The sequence below is a fragment of the Puma concolor genome, chromosome A1, assembly GCF_028749965.1.
Source record: "Puma concolor isolate L17-30 chromosome A1, mPumCon1.1.hap2, whole genome shotgun sequence".
Lineage (NCBI taxonomy): Eukaryota > Metazoa > Chordata > Mammalia > Carnivora > Felidae > Puma > Puma concolor.
The window spans coordinates 72,037,795-72,058,286 of record NC_141667.1 but is presented as its reverse complement, the minus strand read 5'-3'; the positions used below and the strand labels follow the sequence as shown (position 1 = coordinate 72,058,286).

The 20,492-nt window shown below is 37.1% G+C and overlaps 1 protein-coding gene and 1 pseudogene across 4 annotated transcripts in view; both read right to left on the bottom strand.

The window, feature by feature from the left end:
• FBXL17 (F-box and leucine rich repeat protein 17) overlaps positions 1-20,492 on the bottom strand; it is a 497,785-nt gene that overhangs the window by 175,343 nt on the left and 301,950 nt on the right. The gene's annotated exons all lie outside the window — the stretch shown is intronic.
• On the bottom strand, positions 285-6,292 carry LOC147584233 (uncharacterized protein C19orf44-like; annotated as a pseudogene).

Below are 20,492 nucleotides of genomic sequence, written 5' to 3'. Positions count from 1 at the left end.
CAAAAAAAAAGTATCAAAATATTCTGCATCATTTAGAAAATGTCCTCTCATTTCTTTTAAAAATTTTTTTTCAACGTTTTTTATTTATTTTTGGGACAGAGAGAGACAGAGCATGAACGGGGGAAGGGCAGAGAGAGAGGGAGACACAGAATCGGAAACAGGCTCCAGGCTCCGAGCCATCAGCCCAGAGCCCGACACAGGACTCGAACTCACGGACTGCGAGATCGTGACCTGAGCTGAAGTCGGATGCTTAACCGACTGCGCCACCCAGGCGCCCCTGTCCTCTCATTTCTTAATACCACTATGGACTTAACCCATGAGAAACTGGCCATTCAAGAAATTTAAAAATTAAAACTATATTATACATGATTAATAACAGTATAATAATAAAATAGATTTAGTTACATTGGAATTTTGCTAAATTTTAATGTTTCATATACAAAATCAATCAGTTACAGATACTGGAAATATGTTTCAGATGCTCAGACTGTCATCATCATATGTGAGTGTGTGTATATGGGTGCATCCACTGTCCTAGTGTTGGGAATGGGGTTCAACATTCCCAAATCAAACAAAAACATTCCCAAATGAACAAAAAGATTTCTAAATCTTTTCTGTAAAATGGAAATTACGATATCTGCCTCCAAGGATTTTATAAAGGTTACATTTCATAATGTCTGCAAAGATGCTTTTAGTTATTCAACAAACATTTACTAACCCTTGCTATGCCCCTAACGATATGGATACAAAGATGGATAAGCCAAGCCTCTTCCCAAGGGGGATTCACAATCTTGTCAACTTTAACATCCTCCACACAAATAAGACAGGGTTATTTAGAATAGAATAGAATTTCCTAACATACATTTCTCAGAAAACTAGCACTCTGGGGCTTTAATAGTTGGCATATGCAAGAAAGAAATGTATGGTTCAATAAGTTCATGCTAAATCAAATTTTTTCTTAATAAAAAAATTGACATAAAACACATAGGATAGCACCTGGTACACAGTAAGCAATTAAATGTTAATTAATATTATTTAGGCTGTAGCACAGAACTTGGCACATAAAAAAACACCTGTGGTAGGCTGAAAAATGGCCCCCAAAGATAACAATTCTTATTCCATGGAACCTATAAATGTAGGTTTTTTTACATTTATACATTTACATTTTTACATTTTTTTTACATTTAGGTTTTTTTATGTTTAATTTTTAAATGTTTAATCATTTTTGACAGAGAGAGAGAGAGAGAGAGAGAGAGAGAGACAGCAAGAGTGAGGGAGGGGGAAAGAGAGAAAGGTAGACTTCAGGCTCTGAGCTGTCAGCACAGAGCCCCACGCAGGGCTTGAACCCACGAACCTGGAGATCATGACCAGAGCCGAAGTCGGAGGCTTAAGGGACTGAGCCATCCAGGCACCCCTAAATGTTTATTTATTTTGGGGGGGGGGAGGGGAGGGGACAGAGATGGGGGACAGAGGATCTGAAGCGGGATCTGTGCTGACAGTAGGGAGCCCCATGAGGGCCCCAACCCACAAACCGTGAGATCATGACCTGAGCTGAAGCCCCCTGTTTAACTGACTCAGACACCCAGGTGCCCCTATAAACGTAACCTTATGTGGAAAAAAGGGTCTTTGCAGGGGGAGGTTCTCCCGGATTATCTGATGAGGCTCTTCAAACAATACCTAGTGTTCTTCTAAGAGAGGCAGATGGAGAAGTGACACAGAGGGTGAGGACAGGTGGAGACAGCAGTGATTTGGCCACAAGCCAAGGAATGCTGGTAGCCACCAGAAGCTGAAAACAGGAAGAATGGATTCCTTCCTAGAGCCTTCAGGAAGGCTCTAGAGCCTTGACTTCGGCCCAACGAAACTGATTTTGGATGTTTGTCTTCCACAGTCATGAGAGAGTAAATATTTGTGGGGTGTTTGTTGATTTGTCCTTTCTTTTGGAAATAACAGACACGTTTAACTGTGCCTGGTTAGAGATTTGTTTCCTTTTGGGAATTTTAAAAGGAAAGGAGGCAAATTTCTCTTCTACAAAAAGTAAACTGACTTGCCTTTCTGCTGTAGGTGGCTCCAGAAGTTAGTTTTGGGGGTATTGCTCTGTAATTGGTCAGGGTTGCCATAGGAAGAGTTTAAAGACAGAACAAGTCTGACTTGGCCCCTCAACCCCCAGAGGTCAGGAAGCTGAGGGAGCAGCGTGCGCTGCCGGGTCGCCCCTGTGGCAACACCCTGTGACCCTCAGAGCCATGCGAGCGGTCCGCCGGGCCGCGGTGGCTTCCGAGAGCGCCCGAGCCGGCCTCACTCGCTCCTCCCCCGGACGTCGAGGGTACAAACTGGGAGCAGGAGAGGAAGCGACGCTGGCGGCGGGAGGCTGTGTGTCCCGAGGCGCGAGTGTGTGGGGAGCGAGCTCAGAAGCCGAGAGCGGCTGACGAGGCGCTGCCAGCCGACTGTCAGGGCGGCCGACTCAACGCCCCGGAACGGCTTCCGGCGGAAAGGACTCTCCGTTAGGCCGGGATCCGATCCTACCGGAAGAGTTTTACCCGTTCTTGCTTGCTGGCTGTGGTGCTGAGGAAAAACTATGAATGGATGGAGTGTGCTTCTTTTTTTCTAGAAGATTCCATGAAGCTTCCCAGCAACTCTTTCATTTCCTCCTCGTTACTGTCTGGAACATCCAGTTTTCTAGTAGGTTCTTTTGGGGTATTGTAAACTTCCTCTCTTTCCAGAATGTGCCTCTCTGTTCTTGAGAACCCTCCTGCCCCACCCGCTCTCGGCGAGACGAGTTTCCCGGGCTTGTCTCTGGGGGGTTTGTCTGTGTTGTGTGAAGGAAGTGCCTCTGTACTCCCGGGTGGGTCTGCTTGCCGTCTTGCAAAACCATCCATCAGAGGTCAGGTTCCACCTCCGGTTTCCTGCTGCTGATTTCCCTCCGAGCCTGCTTCGTGGGCGCGGGGTTGGCCCTGGGCTTCCAGGCGGCGGTGGCCCACTCCCCACATGGGCCTTTAATTTCGGGACTGTTTTCCACCCTGAGTTTGGTTTCTTTTTAGAAACCTGCTATGACTGGGTGCTATTTTGAAAGACTTCGACTGAAATTCAAGTTTCTGAATTCTTCCATTTTTGCATTTTCTAAGGAAATATCACTGAAACCACCAAAAATACTGCACGTGGGATGGCTGGTTTTTCTTGTTCAGGCCATTCTGCCAACGGGCTAACTTTTAGCTGGAAGGACGTGGTGAAGGGGAAGTAGAGCGCGCTGGAATGTCGACACCTATCCTTGTTCATGCTTGCAGCTGATGCCAGGAGAGGACTCAGCCCAGGCCATTCAGTGGGTGACAGGGAAAGCCTGACTAGGAGGCCAGGTATTCTGGCATCTTTGTTTTTAAGCTACTAAATTTGTGATAATTTGTTATAGTACCAATAGGAAATGAATCCAAAGCCTAATAAATGTTATTAAACTAACCATTATACATGTGGCACCAAGGAATGTGATTTATAAAGGTAACAAGCTAAGTGCAATTATGATGATGTTACTGGATAAGACAAAATTTTAATTTGTGAAAGGGACAAAAAAGGAAAACTTTAAAGAATGTAACCATATCTAAAGCCTGAATTAGAATAAATTCCAAAAAAGGTATGGCTTTTTTAGAATAAACAATCATCCCCCCCCCAACATTTTATTACAGAAATTTGCAAACATACAAAAAGTTGAAAGAATTGTTCAGTGAAAACCCATTATCCACCATCTAAATTCTATAATTAACATTTTCTACATGTGCTTTATGTCACATGTATCCATCCATCTATTTCTCTATCCATCCAGGTATCTATCATCAATTTAACTTATTTTTTGGTGCATCTTAAAGTAACTGCAAACATTTCACTCCTAGCCACTTCAGCATATACATCATTAACTAGAGTTCAATGTTCTTTTTTTTTTAAAGTAAGATTTACCTACTGTGAAATGCATAAATCTTAAATGCAATCAGTTTTGACAAAAGCACACATCTGTCTACCTTGAACTGCTATCAAGATTATTTGTAGCACCCCACCAACTTCCCACATGCCCCCTTTTAGTCAGTCATTGCTCATACCCACCCAAAAAGGCAACTACAGTTGTAGATGTTTTGTTATTTTATTTAACCACAGCTTAGTTTTGATTGTTCTAAACCTTCATAAAAATAGAACATACAGTATGTACTCTTTTGTGTAAGGCCTTTTTTTTTTTACATAGCATAAAGGTTTGAGATTCATTTATGTTGTTTCATATTTCAGTTCTTCCTGATTGTAACTTACAATTGACAAGAGGTATTCCATTATATTAATATACCAAGTTTCTTTATCCATTCTTCTCTGGAAAGGCATGTGAACTGTTTGCAGACTGGGGGCAACTGTGAATAATAGTGCTTCTAGGAACATTGCTGTACAATCTTTTTGTAGATATATGCTTTCATTTCTCATAGGTAAAAACCTAGGATTGGAATTGCTGCGTCATAGAGTATTAGCAGTATGTATTTAGTAGATGATTAGTTTTAGAAGAAACTGACAAATGTTCTTCCAAAGTTGTAATACCATTTTACATTGCCACAAACACTTTTGAGAGTTGTAGTTGCTTCCTGTCCTCACCTGTTGATGTTATCAGACATCTAGACATTCTGGTGAGTATGTAATGAAGACTAAACATTAAAAAACATAAATGTTCTATCATGATAATAATTAAATTTTTTATATCTGTTTTTTGAGTTTATTTATTTTAGCAATCTCTACATCCAGTGTGGGGCTTAAACTCCCAACCCGAAGATCAAGAGTCAGATGCTCTTCCAACTGAGCCAGCCAGATGCCCCTACTTTTTTTATCTTTTAAGAAAATATTTACACAATGACAAACTATATTTGGAAACGGATCAATATTTTAAACTTTATCTTTGTATTTCCATAATTTTTTAATGCGCACAACATTAAAAGTACATATATATGATATGGATTTGCTCATTATACAGACAAAGCTTGGTATAGATTCTTTGTAATAGCTTTTTGGCCCAGATGCAACATTCCATCTGCTAGGTCTTTGGGACATCTTCATGGCTAATTCCATTTCTTTTATCATCTTTATCCCAAGCAGTGTAACTAACAGTAATCAGATAATTTTAGGAAAGAAGTCTTAGTCATCTCATATAGCCCTCAATGTTACCTTATATGTTGCTTTCCACATTATCTCTCATAAGTTGAACTAGAAGTTAGAAACTAATTTAAAATCAGCTCCAAACTATGATCTCCTCTATAACCACCAAAATTTTCATCATTTAAGGTTTATAACCTAAATCAGTATTTGGTGGAAGACATTATAGAATGTTGTGACTTACAAAGTAGGCTGCTTATTCTATTACCAAGAACATTGTAAAAAAATATATAGCCAGAAACTAGATTAGGACTTTGGCATTCGTCAGCAAATAGTAAAAGTTGGATACCGTGGATCTCTCAGAATTTTCTTCAATTACTGGGGATAAAAACAAATGATTTTCCTTTCTTTTACTATTTATAATTATTTAAGCAAAATGGCCAATTTTAAGAAACTTGCAGTCCACTGATTTTCATAGCTACATATATATAAAATAAAAATCTTAACTGAAACATACAGAAAATTTCAAGTGAACATTAAGATGCTTAGTACTGCTGAAGAGATAAAGTCAATGTTTTTCTATAATCATATGTGAACACAGAAAAAGAAAAGATCAAAGAAAATTTAACCTGACAGTTTATCTTTTTCCACTCCATTGTAAATTTTATTTATGTCTTACATACAATGATTCACCTCTGATCTAGATGATTTGGGTAAAGCAACTAAACATCAGGTAATTAAAGAATTCTGTAAACATGGCTTCCAAATAGGATCAAGGAGAGAAATAGTCATGAATCTTTTAAAGTATTCGATTAAGGCTCGAGACATATAAAAGTTCGTAGTAAGCCATACTAAGATGTGCCAAGCACATATTTGAGGATTTCGGCTACATCTGAAAGAGCCTTCTGATACATCATATAAAGATAACTTGAAGATATTAATAACTTTAAGCATATTACTAAAAACCTTACATGATCAAAGTCTGGTATTCAGTGAGGGAAAAAGATACCTTTATTTCACAATTATGTAAAACTACAGTAAGAATTCTATGAACTACTGTATTATTTTTCATAATATCAATATTTAAAAATGGAAACCACTAAGAAATAATTGCAAAGTTATTAACTGTGTGGAAGCTTTTAAAAGTCATTTTATACATCTACATTATTCAATTATCCCATATAACTTTCAAAACATTCAGTCTAATTCTTTTTATTTATTTATTTTTTTAATTTTTTTTTTAACGTTTATTTATTTTTTTGGGACAGAGAGAGACAGAGCATGAACAGGGGAGGGGCAGAGAGAGAGGGAGACACAGAATCAGAAACAGGGTCCAGGCTCTGAGCCATCAGCCCAGAGCCCGACGCGGGGCTCGAACTCACGGACTGCGAGATCGTGACCTGGCTGAAGTCGGACGCTTAACCGACTGCGCCACCCAGGCGCCCCGTGTATAATTCTTTTTAAAGTGAACTTTAAACACTGATTAGAATCAATGTCTATAAATCCCTGCAAGGAAAAATAAATGCATGTTTACTGCAAAAATTAATACAGAGCTGAAATCTTTAAGTTTGGAAATCTCTCTTAACAGATAGTACAACCAATATCAAACATTAATTATAAAGAGGCATTCAGAATTATTTGGGGGAGAAAGAAGTCTTAATGGGCATCGGGCTGTGTATTCATATATTAGTACAGGGCCATATTTGTTATTGAGCCTAACTTCTTTTTTTTTTTTTTTTTAATGTTTGTTTATTTTTGAGAGAAAAAGAGAGAGAAAGAGGAGCTCAAGTGCAGGGGAGGAGTATAAAGAGAAAAGGGAGACACAGAAGCTGAATCAGGCTCCAGGCTCCGAGCTGTCAGCACAGAGCCCGACATAGAGCTCAAACTCACCAACTGTGAGATCATGACCTGAGCCGAAGTCAGCCAAAGTCGGATGCTTAACCAGACTAAGTCACCCTTATTGACCCCAGCTTCTAACACCCATACCCAGTCACCCTGAGTCTGGTCTTCAGCCAAACACCTAGCCCCTCTATTCTTGGAATCTTAAATTTTATTGCCTTATCCAGGCCAGATAAAGATGAGCAGAAGCCATGAAGTCCTCAACAAACAAAAAACACCACATGGTTTCTCTCTCACCTGTAATTGCATAACAATTAAAAAATCCACTAAACTGTACAATTTATAAAAGGAAGATCAAAGTTGTTTTCTTTTTTCCCCCCAGATTGTTTATGTTGTCCCCGTGGTGCTGATACACTAAGCATGCACTTGGTCTGCTTAACAATAATCTAGTAGAATGCCTGATCTTATAATGACTGCTACTTCACTGGGAACACTCTATCCCCCCATTTTATGGACTACAATGATTCTGCCACTTTTTTTTTGTTCAAATTTTGTTCACCACCTATTTCTTTCAATGTAGATTGAAAACTAAGAATGACTTCTGGCACATATATTCTGCATTACTGTCTGACTTGGTGCACTGAACACATTTATTACCTAGATGTTTTCTCAAAACACTATGCCTTTTAATATATTTAGATCTTACCAGAGCCATAGATATAGAGTCCAGCCACATTTTATATGGCTGAGTCTGTGTTTTAAACAAACATTTGAATATGAATGCTTTTAGATCAGACATGTGCTCTTTAGTTGTAACAGTCCCCACCATTCCCTAATGAATACATTTGATCTACTTTACTCGTGTACATTCTTTGTCTGGCTTTTATGGGCATTTAGGTTTGCAACTCCTGAAAATACCATGTATATTCATCCACATTGGTTTAAAACCCTTAATTCAGACCCAAGTGCTGGTCTCTTCTCAGACTGTCTGTTGCTCCTGACCCGTGGTTTTCCTTCTCCTCTGTTGTGACCACTGTATGAAGTATATAGCTCATCATCCTGACCTGACTTCTAGTTCTCACCTCATGCAGGGTCCATGTTTTACTCATCTGTGATGTGATGCTCAGGACAGGTTTGTTGAATGAAATGAGTGAAGGATTGGTGCTGACAAGTCATGCCCTTGTATATACTTAGAATTCTAAATAAAAGGACTAAATACATCACTTTTATTAAGAATATGTCAATAAGGGGCACCTAGGTGGCCCAGTTAGTTGAGTGTCCAACTCTTGATCTAGGCTCAGGTCACTATCTCCCAGTTTGTGGTATTGAGCCCGTGTTGGGGTCCCTTCTTGGGATTCTCTCTCTCCCTCTCTCTCTGCCCCTCCCCAGCATGCACAAGCTCTCTCTCTCTCAAAATAAATAAATACGAACTTTAAAAAAAGAGAATATATCAACAAAGTAGGACATTATTTTTAAGCAGAAGGACTAGATAATTTGTAGTTATGAGGAGAAATATCTATGAAAAATCTGGCTACCATAAAGGATAAAAAGCATGTAATAACAAAATGTAAAGGGATTTAAAAGGAGAAAAACTGTATATGGAAATCCATAAAGTTAAAAGTATAATAATAGGATAAGAACATGTACTAGAAACATGAAGTGGGCTCTGCTGAATTCCTAGTAGACTTATCTTCTACACTAGATAAGCCAAAATGATTCAGAAGATGCTATAATATTCATTTTTAGGTAAGCAAAAGAAGGAACAAAAACTGTAATAAACTCTTAAAAAATGTGACGGCTACTGAAAATTATAAATTGCTATTAATTTCAAGGAGCCCATCTTACACTTCTTGATATTGGAAAGGAAATATTTACCTGAGGGAAGTAAATTCACTTTCCATGACAAGTTCTACTTCAGGACAAAGAAAATACCACAATTTGTCAATGTGAGAGTAAATATCACAGCAAGAAAATAAATATGGTTTACAAGGTATTATTTTCAAAGAAGGAAGATGAGGTAAACAACATAGTTCAAAAGTACTTTTTATTTAAAATATATACCCTTTAACATTTATTTGCTTACAGAATTAAGACGGTATGTTTACTGGAAGGATCTGGAACACATTTCTTTTTAGTGTAATTTGGAAATGTCAGTGCTTTCAAGAGGCAGAATGGCAGAGTGCTATGAAGCACAAATTCCGCAGTCTGAGAGCCAGGGACCAGACCAAATCTGGTCTGTTACTAAACCTCCCTGTGCTTTACTCTGCTTAACTGTGCAGTGGGGTAATAACATTCACTTCAAAAGGATTTTGTAAAGATTAAAATAATATATGTAAGTTGTTTAGAATTCTACCTTGCACATATTAAATGATACATATCTTAGCTATTGTTACTTTATTTAAAATTTCCATTATCTCTAGATGTGATGCACCTCCTGATTTAATTAAGACATATCCGGTACTACCTATCCAGTATACTGCTGAAAAACCAGAAACCTCAATTTAATCAAGCTTCTAATTTACCTATCAATTCATAGGCAATATGGGAGACGGGCAAGTAGCAAAACATATTGTATGACACCATAAGAAGACAATCAGCTAAATTCTACAATGTAAGAAATTTGTAGGACAAAAAATTCATGATCTTCAACAAATAAATGACATGCCAATGCAGGAGGTGGGGGTATTATTCACCAAAAGAAACTAAAACATGTATCAACCCAATGCAACATGTAACCTAGTTTAGATCCTAATTTAAACAAATAAGCTGAAAAAAGACTTTAAAGAAATTAGTGTTGCTTGTTAGCTGTAATAATAGTATTGTATGTGTACACTTAAAAATCTCCATTCATCGGGGTGCCTCAGTTGGTTAAGTGTCTTGACTTCAGCTCAGGTCATGATCTCACAGTTCATGGATTCAAGCCCCACCTGAGCTCTGTGCTGGAGCCTGCTTCAGATTCTGTGTCTCCCTCTCTCTCTGCCCCTCCCCTGTTCATGCTCTGTCTCTCTCTGTCTCAAAAATAAATACATGTAAAAAAAATTATTAAAAAAAAAGGTGGGGGCACCTGGGTGGCTCAGTCGGTTAAACATCTGTCTTCGGCTGAGGTCATGATCTTACGGTTTGTGGGTTAAAGTCCCACGTTGGGCTCTGTGCTGACACCTCGGAGCCTGGAGCCTGCTTCAGATTTTGTTACTCCCTCTCTCTGCCCCTCCCCTGCTCATGCTCTGTCGCTCTCTGTCTCTCAAAAATGAATAAATGTTAAAAAAAAAAATTAAAAAAAGAAATAAAAATCTTCATTCATTAGAGATAACCGAAGAATTTACAAATGAGGGGAGTACCTGGGTGACTCAGTTGGTTTAAGCATCAACTTCGGCTCAGGTCGTGATCTTGTCCTTCATGAGTTCGGCCCTAAGTCAGGGTCTATGCTGACAGCTCACAGCCTGGAGCTTGCTTCAGGTCCTGTGTCTCCCTCTCTCTCTGCCCCTCCCCTGCTCACACTCTATCTCTCTTTCTCTCTCTCTCTCAAAAATAAAATAAACATTAAAAAAAAGAATTTACAAATTGGTATTTGCTCAGGATTTAATTTAAAAGACTCCAGGAAAAAAAAAGTTAGAGGGAAATCAATTGATGAATAAGAACAGCAAAATGTTGGTAATTGTTTAATTTGGGTGATGAGTACACAAGAGTTCATTTTTTGATTCTACACTTATATATGTTTGAAACTTTCCATGATAAGCTTTAAATTTTTAAAATTTATCATATGGTAGTTTAATGTGTTTACCCTAAAATCTCTTTATGCTATCCATATTTGTTCTTCTAATTGTGCAACTTAACTAAATGTTATAATAAATTAAATGTGAAAGTGAAAAAGAGATAATTATTTTTATAAAACTATGTTGAATGCTTTGCATATATCTGATAAAAGTAACTCACTAAAAATGCTTTTGAATTAGGTGTGAGAGAATCTTAAAAGTTTAGGGGAAAGTCTAAAATTTAGAAGGTTTGTACTTATATTGCTTCTTAGTGCTAAGAAGTATCTTAGTGCACATTCCACTTTAATGTACTGAAAATTGGAGATCCCTGATGATGCAATTGGGGTTGGCAGAGGTGAGATGATATGAAACACCCATCAGAACGCTCTTGTACAAATAAAAGGTCTTAGTCCTTCAGCAGAACACTGGTGAATAAGTGGGCATTTATAGAATTTTAAATGATACAAACTACTTTAATATTTTATTTTACAATCCCTACCTCCCCCTTAACTCTTGAAATAAACAAATACTAATCCCCATAAGGGCAGAAAAGAAGAGTTTCTACTGAGTTACAAGTTGGTTTTGTTGTTCTTTAATAAATGTTTTGGACCCCCTTTTTAACTTAATGGAATCCATAGATTACTTCTGTTTTAAATCCTGTCCCAAATATTATTTCCACTATTTAAGTTAATTGATTGATTCATAATATCAGATTAAAGTGGTATAGATTGAGAAAATGATATGATGTTTATAGTTTTAGAATGAAGATCATATTACCACAACTATGGCCTCAATAAATCAGAAGTTGGGGGTCTTTCTAAATTGCAAAAAGCTGTGTTTTGCATTTGACCAAAGATAAAATACACAGTAAAATGTATTAATATCAACTAGACTTAGAAAATGACAAGTTATTTATTTATATTCTGCTTACTTAACAAAAGAATTGGCAGTAGCTTAAAATGAAAGTAAATGTTCATTTTAGGTAGTTATAAGACAATGAGATGATGACTTTGCTCTAAAAGGAAAACAAATGCTTAAAATAAGCTTCCTTTCCAAAAGCCAAGTTATGTAAGATATTCAAAGTCACTATAATAAAGTACCAGAATTAAAATATCTTTTCCTGTTAAAAATTATCAGTCTTCATTTGTACAGTGGAATATCAGTACTAATTAATTTTGAGGTTTATTCATACACTTTGGGGACAATAATCACAGAAAGCTACCCCAAATCCTAGCTGTATGTTCTAATATACTGAAAATAGAAAAAAAAATTATCTCAGTAAAATATATTTTGCTATAGTTTTGATTTAATTATAGCCCCTATCTCAAAGCTGTTGGAAAACATGACAATGCAGCAAATCAGCATAAAATGAATACATAATAAGTGCCTAAAGCCCCATGCCAGAATTCCTCATCATCATAAATTTAAAATGACATTGTTTGGTACTTTATTTAAAAATAGTAAAAATGGTGAAGATATTACTTTACATCTTGGGAAACAAAATAGAAAACTTTATATTTTAGTTTCTCTAAACCAAACTTTCAAAATGATAAGAATTACATATTTAGGTATAATAAAATCTTGAATTATGAATAAGCATTTAGAAATCTGACACTGCCTTTTAAAACTGCAGTGGATATTATGACTGCTGTCTAGGAGCCACCCCAAACACAGCTGCCGCTATGAGTTTTGATCATTTGGAGCTTCTAGACTCACTCAAAAGGCAGTTTATTTATAAAAAGACAATGTGGACTTAGTTGTCAACTTTCATATCTGGCTGTGGGAAGGATATGGGGAAACAGATACACATGCGGCAGGAGCATAAATTATCAACATCATTCTGGAATGTAGTCTGGTATTATTCATCCCTTCATTTTATATACTTAAGGACCGCCATACATGGCCTAGGGATATTCTGGATCCTAGTGATATAGGATGAACAAAACTAAGAAAACTTTCAGTGACTGTGTCCTATGACACAGAAATTCTATTACTGCAAACATAAATAGAATAGGTTAAATAAAATTATGGTATCCAGATGCACACATGTAATAGGATGATACATATTTTCCTTGACATGTCAAGATTTCAAGAAACAGTCACAAATAAGAATATGTCACAAATAAAGTCACAAAGCAGAATGAATAACATGGACCCTTCTATATTACGGCTTTTTAATATTTCTTCCATATTCTTTTTTTTTTTTTAACGTTTATTTATTTTTGAGACAGAGAGAAACAGAGCATGAACGGGGGAGGGTCAGAGAGAGGGAGACACAGAATCCGAAACATGCTCCAGGCTCCGAGCTGTCAGCACAAAGCACGACGCGGGGCTCAAACTCACGGACCGCGTGATCATGACCTGAGCTGAAGTCAGCCGCCCAACTGACTGAGCCACCCAGGCACCCCTCTTCCATATTCTTAAATTTGTTTAGATTTAATATCTTTCTTTCAAAACATTAATTACCAAAAGATTTGTAGGAATAAGGAGATAATTTCTGAGGTTTTGTGGGCATGAGATTTTTATCATGAAAGTTGACTATCAGACATTAAATATGTAAGAATATAAAGGTAGAGTGCAGATTTGGTAATGTAGGAGTGATTTGGTTTAGATATTTGGGGCAATAAAGCAACTATAAAATTTGTAACAATGTATCAGTAGATATGGAGCATTATATCACAGAACTTGGAATCAGAGGTCTAGGTTCACACATGGTTTTGTCTTGTGATGTATGACCATGAACCAGATTATTTAACCTCTATGGTCCATGACCTTAACAATAAAATGGAGATAATGGCTTCACAGGATTATTGTGAAGATAAATGGTATAATACACGTACAGTGATTCATAATCATAAGCACTCAATTATTATTTCAGTTGTTAGCCATTATTAATACTTCTAAATCAGAAAATATGTATTTGTAAAATATTTTAAGGGTTTTTTTTTCTTTAGTATTTTCTTACTAAATTTAAATTAAATTACATCTTTAGGGGGCATCTGAGTGGCTCAGTTGGTTAAGTGTCCGACTTCAGCTCAGGTCATGGTCTCACAGTTCCTAAGTTTGAGCCCCACATTGGGCTCTGTGCTGACAGCTCAGAGCCTGGAGCCTGCTTCAGATTCTATATCTCCCTCTCTCCCTGACCCTCCCCAACTTGTGCTCTGTCTCTGTCTCTCAAAAATAAACATTATTTTTTTTTTCAACGTTTATTTATTTTTGGGACAGAGAGAGACAGAGCATGAACGGGGGAGGGGCAGAGAGAGAGGGAGACACAGAATCGGAAACAGGCTCCAGGCTCTGAGCCGTCAGCCCAGAGCCCGACGCGGGGCTCGAACTCACAGACCGCGAGATCGTGACCTGGCTGAAGTCGGACGCTCAACCGACTGCGCCACCCAGGCGCCCCTAAAATCTTTTTAATTTTTAAAAAAAAAATTAATGTTGGGGCGCCTGGGTGGCGCAGTCGGTTGAGCGTCCGACTTCAGCCAGGTCACGATCTCGCGGTCTGTGAGTTCGAGCCCCGCGTCGGGCTCTGGGCTGACGGCTCAGAGCCTGGAGCCTGTTTCCGATTCTGTGTCTCCCTCTCTCTCTGCCCCTCCCCCGTTCATGCTCTGTCTCTCTCTGTCCCAAAAATAAATAAACGTTGAAAAAAAAAAATAAAAAGATTTTAAAAAATTAAATCTTTAGTATTTTATTATTAAATATTAAAATTATTGGCATGAGAATGTTCCTCTTTCCAATACAGGAGGCTCATGTTTAATCAAATTTCACGACTAGGTGTTAAGCAGAAGAGATTTCTCATGCCATGGTTTTGATACAGTGCTGTGCCCAGAGATGGAACTTAGCATACAGAAATTTATGGACTCACATGCTCTACAATAAACTCCTATAAAAACATCTATGAAGCACTCTTTGTCATCATTTATGGCATGAAAATAGACAACTGGCCTATGATCTTTACCAATTTAAGCATATCTTAGATGGAACACAATGTTACCAATGATTTACATGTTTTGAAATATTTTCTCAACAATACAATTTTAGGACTTTTTCTGTCTACACACTTAACTCCTACAGGAAATTACAGAATGCCCATCTAACTATCGACACTTGGAAAGTGAATTATGAATAGATGGCTGCAATAGATAGAATAAGCATCTAGGGCTTTAGAGACATATCCCAGAGGAATCTAGATCTCTCTCCTAAATATCCAGTAAGGAAATGGAGATTTATCAAAAAAGACAGGTAAGCTATCAACCACCCAAAAGCATTTTGCAAATGCCTTCAAAACCCAGTCTATTCAAGAGATCAGATATACAAATGAAAAACTTAGGGAAAAAAAAATGTTTGACATAATGTAAGATAAACATATGTCTCAAAATAAAATTTAAATTTGTTTTAAAAAATTTTGTTTTGTACTAAACTATTAAAATTTCACATCAGAAATAAACTTTCAAAACAAAATGCTTTAAGATAACTTGTACAAAATATCAATGCCAATAGTATCTTTGCATTGTGAAATTAATGATTTTCATAATGGTGTGTCTTTAATGTAATAGAAGAAATTAGCATCATAAGTTTCATTATGAAAATTTCAACATGAAATTCTTTTCATGTTAAGAATTTACCAAGAGTTAGTTTCCCATAGTTCTAAAATGTAGTTTTAAGTGTCTCAAAAACACATTTTTTTAACGTCTTTCCCATTTAAAGTTCCCAAAGACTTACAAATTTTTAACTCCATCTCCCCAGGCTGTATAAATTCTCTTTTTGGAGGCTTTCTGATGCATGGATTTGATCTATATACAATTTAGCTAAAAATTAAATGCATAATCTTCAAAAACTCTAAATATTTTACAGTTGTGCTGTTGAAGATGAAAAAACTTGTATACAAATGTTTAAAAGTATATAAACCTTGCTATGTAAGATGGAAAACAAGAGGCTCAGTACTTTTTCTTAAATCTGTCCAAAGGGATTTTGTTAAAATAGTATGCTTAAACTTTCAGCAATCTCATTACAATAGGTATTTCACTGGCAACAAAAAGGTTCCACTGTCAGAGTAATAGTCAATGATAATTTTACTGCTACTAAAAAATGGCATTATTAATTGGTACTTTAAAAATCTTTTGAGGGGCGCCTGGGTGGCGCAGTCGGTTAAGCGTCCGACTTCAGCCAGGTCACGATCTTGCGGTCCGTGAGTTCGAGCCCCGCGTCAGGCTCTGGGCTGATGGCTCGGAGCCTGGAGCCTGTTTCCGATTCTGTGTCTCCCTCTCTCTCTGCCCCTCCCCCGTTCATGCTCTGTCTCTCTCTGTCCCAAAAATAAATAAACGTTGAAAAAAAAAATTAAAAAAAATAAAATAAAATAAAAATCTTTTGAAATTGGGGCACCTGACTGACTCAGTTGGTGGAGCATGTGACTCTTGATCTTGGGAGTGTGGGTTTGAGCCCAATGTTGTGTGTGGATTACTTAAAAAAATAAAATCTTAAAAAACTGAAATTAATTACACATCTATTATCTTAGTTTATACTTGAAAACACTGTGTATGTGGTTTTATTTTCATTTGATAATTGCGAGGACTGAGTTGTAGGGATATTAAGTCCTGGGGGCAACAATATTATATGTTGTGATAGTAATAAGTTAGTAAAGGAATGAGACCAGGTTACTAGTTCCTATATCTAGGACCTCTCTGCTAGATAATGAAAGAATTAAGGCCAGTAACATTAGTGAGCATTCAATAGCTGGTAATTTGCCAAATATTTACCTATTTAATTCTGTGATATATTACTCCATTCTACCATTTTCCATTTTCCAAATTCAGAAATAGGAGCACAGCCTTACTGTTATATCCAGTAAGTGGCAGATTTAAACTGAGGTTGGCATGATTATGATTACAAAATGTGTGCTTTTCTCTAAGAGAATAAACTTGAAGCTAGAAATAATTCAGAATCTATGATATGCACTCCTTCCCTACTAGTTATCTACACGGACACTTTCTTATATGAGAAAAGGGAGGGGAATGGAACTCAAAACACCAGGTAAATCTGGGCCAGGTCTGTAGCTTCTTACTATTCCGATATTTCTACACCTCTTCCTAAAACTGAATTCCTAGCCTAATGCTTTGAGATACTTCCACAAAAGTTGTCTCTGGAGACAAAAGTAAGCTAGGAGAAGGGCAGACTTTAGGAAGAAAAACACTCACTATATTTGATGATTATTTAGCTGAATACTGACAAGAGCCAAAAACATTGTTTCCAAGAATGTAGAGACTTTCCAAACAAAAAAGACAGACTTCGTTCAAATCAGTTGAAAAAACTGATTTGGGTCACAATGCATATAAACACAGAAAAAGCTCTGAACAGTATTGCAGGCCCATTTCACTTGACTTGACCAAGTATTTTCCCAAGTGTAAATTGTTCTGGGGAACAACTTCTGATATTTCAAACTTGACTGTAATAATAATCTACACTATGCTTTTTTTTTCCTTTTTACAATAATTACTACATAGAGGAATATTTATTTAGTACATTATCCACTAGGTACAGACCTATAGTGCATTTTCTAAAGGTATAGACGAAGACTAGCTCCAGGGCAGATGAGGCTAAATGGCATAATCTCTGGATATTAAATCTGGCAGGGCCTTAAGGGTTTTATCATCCTTTCATTTACATATGAAGAAGCAAGAGCCTACAGGGATTGAGGACCTGCTCCCACATCACTGGACCCTGGAAAGTGGCTGCACTGCCAATGAGTGGTGGCCTCTCATCGGATTTGGCCATGGTGCCTTAGCAGGAGGACGTGTCAGAAGCTTTTTATCCAGCACTTCCCTGGCATTCTCTGCAGATCTGGTCCAGAGCCACCAGGCTAAGCAGGAGTAGCTACGGGCACTGAAAAATATTGCCTCAGGATGCTGTTGTTCTGCTTTTTTGCTATGCTGCTTTGTTCTCCAGAGGAACCATCACAAACATCATGGTCAGGTTGCAATTTTGAGCATGAAATGTTTGCAGTGGGAATATCAGGCAGGTGTCTGACATCTTAGATATTTGTTTCTAGACTAATATACCCACAATTTTCCCCCAACTACTATATTGACAGGCATTTATGACACTCGAGAGTATTTCTAAATTTTATAAGGATAATTTGCGGGGGGTGGGGGATCAAGTGCTTTTCATCATATCTACATAGGGAGTGATTTTACACTCTACACAGGGGAAATAAATATATATACCTTGGAACTCAGGAGGAAATCGTCAGAATATGTACTACTATTTGCTAAGTATATATCTACATTTTACCTAAATATCACTATACCCAAATATGTGTATATAGAGACATTGCACAGCTAAAAAATATATTGACTGGTATTAGTAAATTCTACTTCATGCCATTTTTCAGTTAGATGGAAATTAAAGTTTTTCTTAGAATTAATTCAGTAACTATATTACTTAGGAAATTAATCTGGTTTGCATTATAAATGGCAGAGAGATATAGTGCGATCACATGGACGTCCCTTTGGTGTTCACCCAATCCATTATTTGATATACTAAGCTCTCAGCCACCCATCTCTAATAAGAGTCTATGGAACACACAGCACTTTTTAGCCTATTTTTTTCACCAGACAGAATGTGTCACATGCCAGCAAATTCAATAATCTCTTACAGATTAGTACCTTAGCCACTCGACTCTCACTATTAGTTACACTTCTGAAAATCCTTTTCAGAAAACTACCTTCCCAAAGACTCATTCATCACGGAAAGCAACGAACTCTGACGTCTACATTTAAATCTCTAAATTCACCCATCACTCTCTCAAAGACACAGCCTTCTTTGGTTTTAATTTTTCTCGTTCCATCCTCGCCTTCACATCCTATGCCTTCCTTCTCAATGTAAGTCAAACTCCCCCCACTTTCACCGCCACCCCCACACATATTAAACCAAGTCTGCACAACACCACCATCACCAAAAGTGGAGGTGGCAAAAGACCTTCTAAGTCCTCCCCAAGGCCCTGCCCACAGACCCAGTGCAAGGCAGGTTGAAAACCACAGACTTAAGTCTAGACATACTCAAAATAAGATGGTCTTTTATTATTATTATTATTATTATTATTATTATTATTAATTCCCTATTTTCTGTCAATCTCTTACTCGCGCTTTTGAATTGTACCACTGAGATCATTTATGTCTTTGGCAAAAGAAAAGAAAAGAAAAGAAAAGAAAAGAAAAGAAAAGAAAAGAAAAGAAAAGAAAAGAAGAAAAGAAAAGAAAAGAAAAGGTTGGGGGAGGTAGGGGAGGAAAGATAGGAGGGAGAGGGAGAGGGAAAGACGGAGGAAGAAAGAGTGAGATTGATTAAATGAAGGGGGCTAATTCTGGAGACGGGCCTTTCCTGCTGCCCTACTAGACCCCATACAGAGGCTGCTCTTTCTTTGACCCTTTCAACCCTAGTAACACTGAAAAGCCCGACCCTAAAAAGACTTTTCCTTTCCCATTGAGTTCTTTTTATAATCTCGATATTTAAAGGCATTAAATGAATTAGTCAAGTTTATGAAGTTACTCTACATTAGAGCTCATTTTTGTTATGTTACCATTTCCCCTAACTGACAAGAGTGTGCTAGTATTAATTTTTACTCTCCACAATTTTGTTACTCTTCAAACATTGCATATAAATTGATATCCAGGTCAAGGAATCCTGAATACTTTCATAGATATATATTTAATTAAAATCACGACTTCCATTGTTGCAGGTGTGGGCCTCCTTCAGTCATTTAAGCTCTCTAGACTTTATTTTTCCTACTTAAAAAAAAAAAAGCCAGGGGAAATGCTACTTATGCATAAAACACTTTGAGCTCCCCAGATGAAAGCCCGCATATATAAGTGTGATGCGTGTTTATTGCCTCTTCTCTGATGAAAAGTGGCAGCCTTCTGCTTGAAATGGGATTAGAAATTCTGACTATAACAGAGAAGAGAGAAGCACAAATGAGTAACAAGCAGTCAGAATAAATAAAATTGAAAAGATGGAGAGCACTCCTTTTACAAAAGGAACATCAGTTGTGAAACTTGTGGTTTAATTTGGTATGCTTTCCACTTTTAAAAAATTGGGCTCAACTGCATGTATAATGAGCTACAAGCAGAAGGTACATTCAGTAGTACATGAATAAAAAATGACCTTTTCATTTGCTCTTCCGTAGCTTGGCATTCCTATATTATTAAAATATAATGTATTAAAGATTAAGTAAGCATATTAGCATACAGACATCATACTTATGTGGCCATGGATACGAGGGCTATACAACATAAAGCTAGAAATCCAGCTATATAAAATTCATATTTTTAAAAGTATAGGTATCAATTAAAAAGAACACAAACTTTTCTAACAACAAAGTTGGCAATTCTACCAAGGATGAAAAAAAAGGAATGAGAGGAGAATCCCCAAAGTGAGCCACAAATAAGAATCACAAACTATTCAACAGCTGGGAGTAAGCTGGATTCTATGTTCTAGGGAACATATTAAATAGATAAACTCCCTAGCCTAATGAACCTAGTATTCTCAATCTAGGATTTAAAATGCTAAGGCAATTTTCATGCCAACATTTTGGAGGGGGACAATAGCCATTTATTAAATATTCTTCTGGTATTTATTCTAAATTTTCTATGGCTTATTTTCCTTTCTCACTTTTTCTTTTTGACATTATAACATACAAATTTATAGAATATTAAGATTGCACAAAGGAGTGACTGCAAAAACATAAAAACATAAAATTACTACATTTCCAAAGGACAGGGCTTTCTTTTCACCTCATTATTATGTAAG